Source organism: Gopherus evgoodei, chromosome 2 (genome assembly GCF_007399415.2).
Source record: "Gopherus evgoodei ecotype Sinaloan lineage chromosome 2, rGopEvg1_v1.p, whole genome shotgun sequence".
Taxonomy (NCBI): domain Eukaryota; kingdom Metazoa; phylum Chordata; order Testudines; family Testudinidae; genus Gopherus; species Gopherus evgoodei.
Window position 1 is genome coordinate 256350634 of NC_044323.1, and position 14057 is coordinate 256364690.

The following is a 14057-nucleotide window of genomic DNA, read 5'->3' on the forward strand; positions in this document are numbered from 1 at the left end:
CCTGGTCCTTTGTCTCAGCCCAGGCCTGGGATTGTTATGTGATTGCCCTGGGAGGCAGAGGCCCAGTTCATTACGGTTTCTCTGTTGGAAGGTGCTCTCAACATCAGAGGGATGAAGAAAAGAAATTTCCACTCCCCTTTAACTCTTTGTATTTTGTTAGTTTCTTGCTCTTTAGTGATTTTTTTCCACTGCCTTTCTCTTCTCCCCTGTATCCTGTGATCACAGTTTCCTTTGTTCTAGAAAATGGTTTAAACAATTTCTCCAAGCATAGTTTTGCATAAAATCTCTGTATACAGAAATCACTTAAAATGGGAATGAGCAACTGGCAACCCAGGGGACCACTTCCAGCCTACCAGATCACTCTATTTGGCTTGCCACAGCCCAGATTGGAGAAGGGGACATCCAGGGGAGAGGACCCTGCCTGCATATGACTGTGTCTCACATGACATTGGAGAGAGCTAACAGGCTGGAGCAGGAAGCTGTGAGGTGGGGCTCTCCCCAGCTTAAACTCCCTGTGACCCAGCAATCTCTTGGTGTCAGCTGGCAGGGGGGTATAGCCAGTGATGAGCTGCCAAAATATTAACCGGTTCCCTCCTCTTCACCCCACAAGGGAGTCGTGCCCCTCCCTACCCCCGGGATCTCTGCCCTATCCAACCCCGCATGTTACTTGACACCCCACCCCCAGGAACCCTGCCCCATCCACTGCCTTCCCTGTCCCCTAACTGCCGCATCCAACCCTTCCTCTTATTCCTGAGGGCGTCTCGGGACCCCTGCCCCATACAACCACCCCTTCTCTCTGTCCTGACTGCCCCTGGAACTCCTGCCCCTGCCTCCCACTGCCCCATCCAACCTCTGGTCCTTCCTGACTGCCCCCACAGCACTCTTGCCCCCATTCAATTCCCCTGTTCCCTGCCCTCTGACCGCCCCGTGTCCTGATCCTAATCCAACACACTGCTCCCTGCCCTCCTTAACGCTGCCTGGTGATGGGGGCCGTGCCACCCAGAGTCAGGGCCGGGAGCCACAGGGGCCGGGCCAGAGCTGCTGGCCAGCCCAAAATCAGGGGCTGGCCCGCAGTCGGGACCAGGGGCCAGCCCAGAGCTGGGGGCCGGAGCCGCTGGCTGGCCCGGAGTCAGGGCCGGCCAGGAGCCACTGGCCAGACTGGAGTCAGGGACCAGGGGCTGGCCTGGGGCCATGCTGGCTGGAGTCGGCCGGGGCTGGCCCAGAGCTGTGCTGTCCGGACGGTTGGAGTTAGGGCCAGCCCGGAGCCACTTGCCAGGCCAGAGCCGCATGGTGCCTAGAGCTCTCCTCATGCCCCCGCCCCAGCTCACCTGCAGGAAACTGCTGCTTCCTTCTCAGCCCTCCCAGGCTTCCTGTGCTAACAGCTGATTCGCGAGAAGCCTGGAGGGGGAGTCTCCAGGGGAGGAGACAGAGGCAGAGCTGGAGCCAGATGAGCTGGGGCTGGGGGCAGGGCAGGGAGCTGCTATAGCTTTTGTTAAATTTAAAAGCCCTTTACAACCGGTTCTAAAAGGGTTTCTAAATTTAACAACCGGTTCCCGGGAACAGCAATCTCCTGAGTCTGGTATGTGCATTCTAATTCACCAAAGAATGTCATTTGAGGTCCCAAATAAAAGCCAGTGTCACATTAGTTATCCATATTAGTGTGAAACACATGTATAAGGAGTTAAGTATATACAATATTATAAAGTCTGTGTCTAGGGACTGACAAAGTGAAGGTTTCCTGTCAGACAAGAAATGTTTACCTATCTGATTGTTCACATGTAAAATAAATATTGTACAGTTCACAAAGGGTCTCCTATTACTAGTCTGTACTAAATGTTAATGGAGGATTGAGAGTTTCAAAGAAAGAAAAAAGCCGTAAGAGAAAAATAAATGTAACCCTTCTGCCGGCCCAAATTGATAGCAGCAAGGGCTGGGTTCAATACATAGGGGTCCCTTCCCTACAACGTAATGCAAAACCAGCTCGAGCCCCCACCCAGTGACCTGGGAAAATCTGACACACACCCCTGGGTGCCTCGAAGAGGCAATACTTCTCCTCTCACAAGCACAGTCTCGGTGTAGCAGAAAAGGTTTAATTACATGAGATAAATAACAAGCATTAAATTGGGAAAACACCTCAGCTAGAGTTCATAGACCAAACCGTGAGCAAAGACCCACCCCAGGAAACTGGGCCGTGTCCTTTTCCCTGGGCTCTTGAGTCCAGCAACCCCCAAATCACCCCAAGACTCCAAAGTCCAATACCCCAAATGTCCCTAGAGTCCAGCAACCCAAAGATCACCCACAGTCCCAAAAGTCCCACAATCCAAAAGTCTCTGTCCTGGATCAGTGCAGCCCCAGAGTTCGAGAGCCTATCTGCAGAGGTTCCCCCCCGCCCAGCCTGGGTAGAAAGGGGCACCTTTTGTGGTCCAGGGCCAACTGCCCTGCCTCTCCGTGGGGTTCTGCTTCCGCCTTCTCCACGAACTGCTCCACTCTACCAGCAATTCCACTCTGCTCCTCCAGCCGTCCTCACGAACTGCTCCGCTCTGCCAGCTGCTCTGCTCCACCAGCTGTCCCATGATCCGCTCCAGCCATCCCCACAAACTGCTCAGCTCTGCTCACTCCGTGGCTCCACAAACTGCTCCACTCCACTCTGCCAGCTGCTCTGCTCCACAGTATAGCTTCAGGCTCCCCTACTAGTTAGCACAGTACTCAGTGCTCTCAGCTCAGCAATTCCAGCTCTTTAGCAATTTCAGCTCACAGTAGGGTAGCCCCAGTGCTAGTGCACCGTTAGCCCAAAGTGAGTTCAGCTCAGTAACCTGCATCTAGATTCTTAAGGGAATCAAAAATCAACTCTGATATTCCACAGTGGAGAGAGGAGTAGGTGGAACTGATGCTTCTGGCTCATACAAGGAGCCTACACCACCGGATAAATATACCTGTCCCCAACCTCTCTCAATTCACTGGGTTTTGGAACCCATGTCCTTTGACTAGCAAGTGCTATTTAGTTGATAGCGAAACCCTTTATCATAAAAGTTTCGTAGTTCCTCATTTACTTAATCAGGGTGACAACACTTTATTCCTCCTGCCCCAATAACAAAGAAATTGGAGATCCCGCAGCTGTGAAAGTAACCATTTTAGGCTGCCATGGGCTATGCTCGGCGGAGTGGGTGTGCCTGTGCAAACCCAATCAGCCTCTGAAATTCTTTTGCACACTCACCATAATTCACCTCCAGATGTCAGGGTAGAGTTCATCCTGACTCTGCTTACATCAAAATAGGGTTTTCCTTCCCTTCAATGCACATCAAATATTTGTTCTGCTATGTGTGGGGGATAAAGAAGACACCCAAGAATTCTTCAATGAGGAAGTAAAAGGACAGTGAGTTTGCTTCATGAAAGGGGGGGTTGTACTCAGGTTTAGTTGAAAACAGTGGCGAGAACATCGGATGAGAAACTTCTTTAGACAGGAGGATAACCTGTTAAGTTTAGTCTCCAAAATCATAACTTGCTTTCTACTTTATATGTAAGCCTTTGTTTTCAATGTTCTTACTACCCTTTGAATTGCTGTTCTTTGATAAACTTACTCTTGTTTTCACTATAAATACAATCTAAGTGCTGTGGTTATAAGCAGAGAGGTGCTCCTGAGTTGAATCTTGCAAGCTGGTGGTGTTCTCTTCCTTTGCGAAAAGCAGGCCTGGTATTTCTGAGAGTGTTCAGTGGATAAGTGGCTAGATGCTGTGGGGAAACAGTCTGAGGACTTGGGGGTTGGTGTATGCCTACTGCTACCTGTACAGAGAGAGTGAGGCCTGGAAGGCAATGCTTGTGCTGCTAGAGGCTGTTGGTTTCAAGAAGCTAGTCCACAGTGGGCACAGACAAGGCTCCATCACGTTAAGGGCAGGTAGTGGTGAGGTGCCCCACAACCATGCGTACCGTGGGGAGGGTGTCACTGCCTGGAAGTGGGACATGACCACTTCCCCACTCCACGTCATACCCCTCCAGGGGTGAAAGTAACTTACAGGACTTACCAGTACTGCTGGAGTCCTGAGGGGGGGCGTGGCCTCAACCGGAAGAGGCAGGGCATCTGAAGATTTAAAGGCCCTGGGGCATTGGCTGTGACTGGGAGCTCCAGGGCCTTTAAATCAACCCGGGGCTCCCAGCTGCAGAGGTGGCTGGGAGCCCCCGGGGCTCACGGGCAAATTAAAGGGCCCAGGGCTCCGGCCGCTGCGGAGCTCCGGGCCCTTTAAATCCCCACCACAGATCCAGCTGGGATTTAAAGGGCTCTGGGTTCCCTCAGCTGCAGGGAGCTCTGAACCCTTTAAATCTCAGCCCCAGCCCAGTCGCCGAAGCTGCAGGCGGGATTTAAAGGGCTCTAGGCTCCCGCGGCTGCAGGGAGCTCCGAGCCCTTTAAATCCCGGCCCCAACCCGGACGCCGAGCTGTGGGTGGGATTTAAAGGGCTTGGAGCTCCCCAACGCTGCGGGGAGCCCAGAGCCCTTTTAACCCTGGCTGCAGAAGCTGGTGCGGTTCAGCACGGCGTATTGGCTCTTGCCGGTACCCCCCAACCTACCAAAGTCAAATCCTCCCAGTGGGCCAATAAATCACTGAAGATGGTGTTCAGAAAAAAAAACATTTATATTGTATTTTTTATTTTGAATTTCTTAGAAATAATAAAACTGTCATACAACTTTATACAATTCTTTGCCTGCAAGAGTTTTTAGTGTTTGCCAGATACCTGGCAACCAGGACTGGCGCTAGGGGTTTGAGCGCCCTAGGCAGACAGCAATTTCGCTGCCCCGTGCACTGGTCCCGCACTGGAGTTCCGCAATGGCGCCTGTGGGAGGTCCACTGGAGCCACGCGAGCAGCCGACCATCCGCAGGCATGACTGCGGCAGCTCCACCGGAGCCGCAGAACAGCGGACCCTCCACAGGCACCGCTGTGGCAGCTCCACCTGAGCCGCCTGCCGCCCCCTCTGGCAAAATGGCACCCACCATTTATTCTGGCGCCCTAGGCGATTGCCTACGCTGCCTAAATGGTAGCACCAGTCCTCATAGACTCATAGACTCATAGACTCATAGGTCAGAAGGGACCAATCTGATCATCTAGTCTGACCTCCTGCACAAGGCAGGCCACAGAACCCCACCCATCCAATTTTATAACAACCCCTATCCCAGGATAGAGTTATTGAAATCTTCAAAATTGGTTTGAAGACCTCAAGCTGCAGAGAAACCACCAGCAAGTGACCCGTGCCCCATGCTGCAGGGGAAGGCGAAAAACCTCCAGGGCCACTGCCAATTTGCCCTGGAGGAAAATTCCTTCCCGACCCCAAATATGGCGATCAGCTAAACCCTGAGCATGTGGGCAAGACTCACCAGCCAGCACCCAAGAAGGAATTCTCTGCAGTAACTCAGTTCCCATGCCATCCAACAACTCCCCGCAGATCATTGAGCAGACCTATCTGGTGGTAATCCAAGATCAATTGCCCAAATTACAATCCTATCATAACATCCCCTCCATATACTTATCAAGCTTTGTCTTAAAGCCAGGAAAGTCTTCTGCCCCCACTACTTCCCTCGGAAGGCTGTTCCAGAACTTCACTCCCCTAATGGTTAGAAACCTTCGTCTAATTTCAAGTCTAAACTTCCTAATATCCAGTTTATACCCATTCGTCCTCGTGCCTACATTAGTACTAAACTTAAATAATTCCTCTCCCTCCCTAACGTTAACCCCCCTGATATATTTATATAGAGTAAGCATATCCCCCCGCAGCCTTCTTTTGGCCAGGCTAAACAAGCCAAGCTCTTTGAGTCTCCTTTCATAAGGCAGTTTTTCCATTCCTCGGATCATCCTCGTAGCCCGTCTCTGAACCTGTTCCAGTTTGAATTCATCCTTCTTGAACATGGGACACCAGAACTGCACACAGTATTCCAGATGGGGTCTCACCAACGCCTTGTATAACGGTACTAACACCTCCTTATCCTTGCAGGAAATACCCCGCCTGATGCATCCCAAAATCGCATTTGCTTTTTTAACAGCCGTATCACATTGGCGACTCATAGTCATCCTGCTATCAACCAGCACCCCAAGGTCCTTCTCCTCCTCCGTCGCTTCCAACTGATGCTCCCCCAACGTATATCCAAAATTCTTATTATTAATTCCTAAATGCATAACCTTGCACTTTTCACTATTGTATTTCATCCTATTTCTATTACTCCAGTTTATAAGGTGGTTCAGATCTTCCTGAATAGTATCCCTGTCCTTCTCCGTATTAGCAATACCTCCCAGCTTCGTGTCATCCGCAAACTTAATTAGCACATTCCCGCTCTTTGTGCCAAGGTCAGTAATAAAAAGGTTAAATAAGATCGGTCCCAAAACCGATCCTTGAGGGACTCCACTAGTGACCTCCTTCCAGCCTGACAGTTCACCCTTCAATACGACCCTCTGGAGTCTCCCCTTTAACCAGTTCCTTATCCAACTTACAACTTTCGTATTCATTCCCATCTTTTCCAATTTGACTAACAGTTCCCCGTGCGGAACCGTGTCGAACGCCTTACTAAAATCTAGGTAAATTATATCTACCGCATTTCCTTTATCTAAGTAATCCGTCACCTTCTCAAAGAAGGAGATCAGATTGGTTTGGCACGATCTACCTTTACTAAATCCGTGTTGCAATTCGTCCCAATTGCCATTGACTTCTATGTCCTTGACTACTTTCTCCCTTAAGATTTTTTCCAAGACCTTGCATACTACAGACGTCAAGCTAACAGGCCTATAATTACCCGGATCACTTTTATTCCCTTTCTTAAAAATAGGAACTACATTAGCAATCCTCCAATCATACGGCACAACCCCCGAGTTTACCGATTGCTTAAAAATTTCCGCTAACGGGCTCGCAATTTCACGCGCCAGTTCCTTTAATATCCTCGGATGGAGATTGTCCGGGCCCTCCGACTTCGTCCCATCGAGCTGTTCAAGTACGGCCTCTACCTCAGTTGCGGTAATATCCATTTCCATATCCACATTCCCGTTTATCATCCCTCCATCATCCCAAGGTTCACTAGTCTTATTAAAAACTGAAGCAAAGTACTTGTTTAGATGTTGGGCCATGCCTAGGTTATCCTTAATCTCCATTCCATCCTCTGTGTATAGCGGCCCCACTTCTTCTTTCTTTGTTTTCTTCTTATTTATGTGGCTGTAGAACCTTTTACTATTGGTTTTGATTCCCTTTGCAAGGTCCAGTTCAATGCGGCTTTTAGCCTTCCTCACTTTATCCCTACATGTTCTGACCTCACCAAGGTAGCTTTCCTTACTGATCCTGCCTTTCTTCCACTCTCTGTAAGCTGTCTGCTTTTGTCTAATCCCCTCTCTGAGTTGTTTGCTCATCCAGTTTGGCCTACGACTCCTGCCCATGTTTTTTTTTCCCCTTTCTCGGGATGCAGGCTTCCGACAGTCTCCGCAGCTGTGACTTAAAGTAATTCCAGGCCTCCTCCGCATCCAAATCCACTAATTCCTCCGTCCAATCCACTTCCCTAACTAATTTCCTTAACTCTTTAAAATTAGCCCTCGAGAAGTCAAAAACCCTAATCCCAGATCTACATTTGTTTACCCTTCCATCTAGTTTGAACTGAATCAGCTCATGATCACTCGAACCAAGGTTATCCCCCACCACCATTTCTTCTACGAGGTCCTCACTGCTCACCAACACCAAATCTAAAATGGCATCTCCTCTCGTAGGTACTTCAACTACTTGATGAAGAAATCCATCCGCTATCACATCCAGAAAAATCTGACCCCTATTATTCTTGCAAGTACTCGTCCTCCAGTCTATATCCGGGAAGTTGAAGTCCCCCATAATCACACATTTCCCCTTTGTGTTTACTTCATTAAAGACATTAAAGAGGTCTCTATCCATATCCCAATCAGATCCCGGCGGTCTGTAGCACACGCCAAGCACTATCTCAGGGGAAGCTCTAGTTGCTTTTTTACCCAATGTGATTTTCGCCCAGACAGACTCTGTCTTATCCATTCCATCGCTTCTTATTTCGCTACAGTTAATGTCATCATTGATGTACAAGGCTACTCCACCACCTTTGCCTTTCTTTCTGTCTTTCCTAAACAGCACATAGCCTTCAATGCCCGTGCTCCAGTCATGAGTGCTATTCCACCAGGTTTCAGTTATCCCTATAATATCCGGTTTTACTTCCTGCACCAGTAACTCCAGTTCCTCCATCTTGTTACCTAGACTCCTCGCATTAGTGTACAGACCTTTTAATTTTCGGCGTTTGGCATCAGTGACATTCTTTCCTCCGTCGTGCAGCGACCTTTTACCACCAGCATCACCCGTTACTCTGGTTTCTCCACTATTCCTCCTTGGATCAAATCTTGGGACCACAAGGGTATCCCCTCTCACTTTGTTTACTTTCCTCTCCAGGTTACATTCCGGCGTGGAGATCTCCTGAACATCTCCCAACCATCTCCCCCAACTTCCTAGTTTAAAGCTCTCTTGATGAGGTCGGCGAGCCTCCATCCTAGAATTCTATTTCCCTCCTTGCTTAGATGAAGTCCATCCTGAGCGAACAGTCGTCTATCCGTAAACGCTTCCCAGTGACCGTACATCCCAAAGCCCGTCTTATAACACCACTCCCTAAGCCATCTGTTGATCGCCATAATCTTGTCACTCCTTCGTCGCCCCGCTCTAGGAACCGGCAGAATCCCACTGAAGATCACCTGAGCCTCGATGTCTTTGAGCCTCTTCCCCAGTCTGGCATAGTCCTCCTTGATACAGTCCAGCGAGTAACTAGCCGTATCATTCGTTCCCACATGAAGGATAATCAACGGATTCTTTCCCGCTCCTGCTAAGATCGTATTCAGCCTCTGGTCCACATCCTGTATCTTAGCCCCTGGCAGACAGCACACCCTTCTGTTCTCCCGATCAGGTCTAGTTACAGGCCTATCCACTCTTCTCAGTAAAGAGTCTCCAATCACGTAAACTTGCCTTTTCCTGGCGACTGTGCGATTCTGCGGTCTATCCCCCACAGCAGGTGCTTGCATTTCCTCTTGATTTGTATTCGCCCTTACAGTCCTCCTAGGGCTCACACTTGGTGTCGCCTCCATCGACTCCTCCCCTCTTTCTGCAGGACTAGCTGCTCGCCTCTTCTTCCTCGCCCTTTGTCCTTCAGTAGCCTGCTGTGCTCCATCTTGATTTCCTAACTCAGCAAACCTGTTCCTGAGTTCTATTTCTCCATCGCTGGCCCGTCTTTTCCTCTGCCTGGTTCTCCTAGTCACATGCTTCCATCGTCCACTTTCCTCACCCAGCAGCCCCTCCTCAGAGTCCTTTGGTCCTGCTTCTATCTGTTTGTCTGAGCTTGTCCCCTGCTCCTCGTCATGTCTGTGTTCCATCATCTGCTCAAATCCCCTTCTAAACTCAGCCAGAGTTTCCACTTGCATCTCCAGTCCTCTGACCTTTTCCTCCAGCAGCTCTATCAGGCGGCACTTCATGCAGATGAAACTCCTTTCAGGTGCTCCCTCTAGGACCATGTACATGCCGCAGCTACCGCATCCAGTCATCCTCAGCGTGTCTGCACCTGCTGCCTCCGCCTCCATTGTAGCACTCCAACTCTGTGCCTGGCAATCCACGCCTCACACCACTCTGCAGGCCACCAACACGGGTTGGGCTGCTTGCAGACCCCTGCCTCTTTGGTCTGCCTTCCTGGTTCCTCTGCCTGGGTCTCCCCTGTAACCTCCCCCTGGAAACTCCCACTGAAACTCCCCTGTTAGCCGCTCTGTTCACTGGCTCCTGTGCCGCTGCAGCTGACTGTGCCGCTGCCTGAGTGCCTGGCTGCTTATATAGGACCCCTAATCAGGTAAGCCCCGCCCCCAACTCAGGGCTCAGCCTCACTCCCAGCACACAGCCCCTAGCAGCCTGCACACACACACACTCACACACAAACACTACAAACTACAAAATCCACGAAAACCTGCTCCTCCAACAGCACTCCCACTTCAATTCTGTCAGTTTGTTGATGTTTGGCCTCAGTGACTAAGCAGTTGAAAGCTTCAGGATTGCAGCAAGGTTTGCATCAGACAGTTGTATTCGGTATTTTGACTTGTTTATATTCATTGTGGAAAAAAGTGCTGCTGCCTCCATAGCTGACTCTGCCCGGCAACTAATGATGCTCCCTCTATGGCTGACTCTGCCTGGCGACTAGTGATGATATCTCTAGTTTCAGAGTAGCAGCCGTGTTAGTCTGTATCCGCAAAAAGAACAGGAGTACTTGTGGCACCTTAGAGTCTCTAAGGTGCCACAAGTACTCCTGTTCTTTTTGATGATATCTCTGTCCTTTTCCCCCAGCCAACAGGAGCTGCAGGGAACAGCGCCTGCAGCAGACATTGCCGGCTGCATGTCTGCATTTCTGTGGGCTGCAGTGGGGAGGTTCTTGGGCCACAGATGGCTTGCAGGCCGGGACTTTGAGACCCCTGCTCCGTAGGAAACAAAAAGTGGGTTTTTAAAAAACATAATAGGGTACTTCAGTTGTTACAATAGGAACAAATTCATTCCTATTGTATTTTTATATTCCATTTTCATATAATATCAAGAACCATGTAAAAAGAGAGAAAATGAGAATTTTAGCCAAGTACAGTGACTCATACTGATAGCAAGACAAAATGGTGTTCTAAATGCTTTGACCATAAAAAGGCAAAGGTGCAATTTAAGAGCAGTAGTAATGCACTGAAAGTTCTGACACAGAAAGGATGAAAAAATGTGATTTGTGGGATCAAATGAACTGGGTTTAGTTGTGTGCTGAGGCAGACTGAAATTTAAAGCATGTTTGCAAATTAGTATTCTAAATTGAGAAAGGGTTGAAAATTGTCTCAAAAGCTGAAACTAGATTTGGATGACAAACAGAAGCAATGAACATGGGCAATAAACAAAAATTAATGGCCAGTGACCTGTCCATGACTTGTACTAAAAATGCCTATGACTAAATCTTGCTGGGGGAGCTACTGCGGGGTGCCCTGGGCTAGCGGACTGCAGCTGCTCGGGCCAGCCGCCTGGGGACCACTGCCAGGGCCAGTGGACCGCGGCTGCTCCGGCCAGCCACCTGGGGACTGCTGCTGGGGGCCCAAGCAGTGGCTGGTGTGGGTGTCTCCAGGGCCACCTGAGCAGGTGGCCCTGGTACAAGCTGCTTGGGTGGCCTTGGGGTCAGCCACACTAGCTGCTGCAGAAGTTATGGAGATTGCAGAAAGTCATGGAATCTTTGACTTCCACGACTTCAGTGACAGCCACGGAGCCTTAATAATGACTTAATTCCACAACAGTAATGAGAAGCATGTACAATGGAAACAGTGGTTATATGTGCCGTCACAGGTAGCATACAACTGAGAGAGAGAATAATAAAAATGGAAAAGAACTCTCTCTAGTGAAGAAAAAAAAATACATTGAACATTGACCTGTAGTGTCAAATACTTGGTGTATATGAGATATATGTTATCAGAGATGTACCATTCTGTAAATTTCTGTGTGAACTGGGTTCTCATGAAAACTGGACCAATAGCAATGGGTCTGCGAGGAAGAGGTGATCACACAGGTAAATTGGGCCAGGCTATTCAGGGCACTGGCGATAGTAACTATCACCTTGGCTTTCACCTGGAAGTAGATTGGCAGACTGTGTGACGCACAAGTTACCCTGAGCTGAGGGAGGAACTCACAGATGGGACTTGGAAAACCAGCTGTGGAACCAATGCTGGGATTTAACACCAACATCCAAATGCCACTCATAATATCTCCTAGGGCTATGGCTGGAGTTGTTCCATTTATTTATATATCACTCCTTGTTCAGGGCTATGCCTGAAGTTATAATTAGCCCCAAATGGTAGAATTATGCATTCAGAAATGGAAAATACTCTTTTAAAAATATGGTCCATGATGTTTATTCTATCAGTGTGACCAGCCTAATTTTTAGAGCATCTTGTAAAAGGTGTTGGGTTTATTTTGATAAAGGAAAAATACACAAGAAGAACGAGGTTAATGTTTTTAATATTTTGCCCACCAGAATTAATAGACAGTTACATAAGAACTCCATGTGGGCACCTGCATTCATTACTTTCCCTTTTGCACTTGTTAAGAGTATTAAAAGTGACAGGCTGCATTTTCTGATAATGATCACATTTAAAGCAAATGCAAACATGTTCATCCAATTTTCATTGGGTCATGTACTATGCTATCCCTTTATTGTCAGGCAAACAAATATAGCTCATTGTTTCAGAACCTTAGAGTCTGGAACCCTACTAATATACGTATTTGCTGAATTAGCATTCACATTTCTTGTGTCATCCATCCAATGACTACAAAGATTTAAAAAAAAAAAAAAGAGAGAGAGAGAAAATGGCCAGGATACAGGGAAAATCATGAAGCTAAATACCTATTTGTGGATATTTGGATATATGCACACTAAATGCAGGTAGGCTTAAATTGGCAAGGAAAGTAGCACACTATTTTCAAGTATTCATAACTTTACTTCTTGATCAGTTATTTTCAGGTTTGCAGAGGAGGCTTTTCTTATTGAATACTACATAAAAGCCAAGTTTAAATTGTTGTTAAAAGCTCTCCAACCAAAAAAATATATCTACATTTTCCTAGTGCCAAATTCTATCAGGAAATGTGTACATCTACAGGTTTCTAAAAATTGTAATTAGTCTTAAGTGAAAAGCTCTTCAAATTCCTTGGCAATGAAGAAGCATGTTCTGTCAAGCATGCTTGTAGGTTATGCTATCGCAGGCAACCTAAAAAAGTTGGATTTCATGGAGCCAGATCCTCAGATAATATAAATCAGCATCACCCAATTCATTTCAGTGGTGCTACACCCAATTTACTCCAATTGAGGATCTGGCCTGCACTTTCTCTCAAACAATTTGCTGTCCAGCCTACGCAATCCTGTTCTTTTTGTACAGAATAGCCTAAGGATCTAGGAAAAGGAGTTGTGGCTTGAGGAAAAGATCGCTGTACTTCCATAGACTTATTTGAAAGACTAGTGAGTCCGTGGAGTTTGGGACAATACTTTGATAGGGGATCAAAATGTAGGAAGTCTAATGTTGCAGCAAGCTCACTGCCTAAAAAGTTCAAAATTACATTAGCTACTGAGCTCCAGGAAGAGTGAAACAAGTTAGGTCCTGTAGTTCTGGCCTAAGAAGCTTAAAAAATTGCTGACATCTTATGCAAAACTTTTAAAAGTTGTTTATGGACTAGCCCGTCCACTTAAATAATATTCTATATATAATTACTTTATTATTGGGACAAAGGTACACATAAACTATCAGTCTTTGCTTCTTAAGAATTCTGTTCATGCTGCTTATTGCCCATTTGAAGTCCTAGTCCTATATTTCTTTTTTGCTGCGAACGTAATTAATGTCACAACCAGCGGCTTGTGACCTTAAGTAAGGAAGCATTGGTTAGAGCCAGTGAACTCTTTGGCCCCAGTCCTGTCAGTTTCCCCACAAGAATCTACTCCATCATCAGACACTAGCAGGATAGGAGTCTAAGGAAGCAAATATGTTTCCCTGTAAATGCCTTTAGAAATAATGGCTATGAAAACTTCAGACCATGTATTTTACTCTGTCAGATGGTGCTTTACTAAATGGAATGATCTTAAGTTTTTCCATAAGGCACTAATTGTTCATTATCAGTTTTTAACTCCAAACAACACATCCTTCTCCTCAGTTGTCCTTTCTCTCCTCCCCTTTTTTTCTGCACCCCTTTTCTTCATTTTTATTTTTTTTAGTTAGGTAAGTTCGGCCTCCCTTGCTGGGTCTACGGCCTAAACTGCCTCTTCAGTTGCTCATGCCTCCTGTTTGACACCTCCTGGATCTCCCCACCTTTTCCCCTTTCTCTTTCATTTCTTTCATTTTCCGATTTACACTTTGGGATAAAATGAAGTGCTTTTTTCCCTCTTTCTCTGTAAAACAACTGTGTTTGCACAAGCTCCTGTGCTTTAGTTAGTTCCTTGGATAGTTCATATCTACACAACAGTGTACTACAAACATTAATATTGCTCCAGCTTGTTAAAGAAT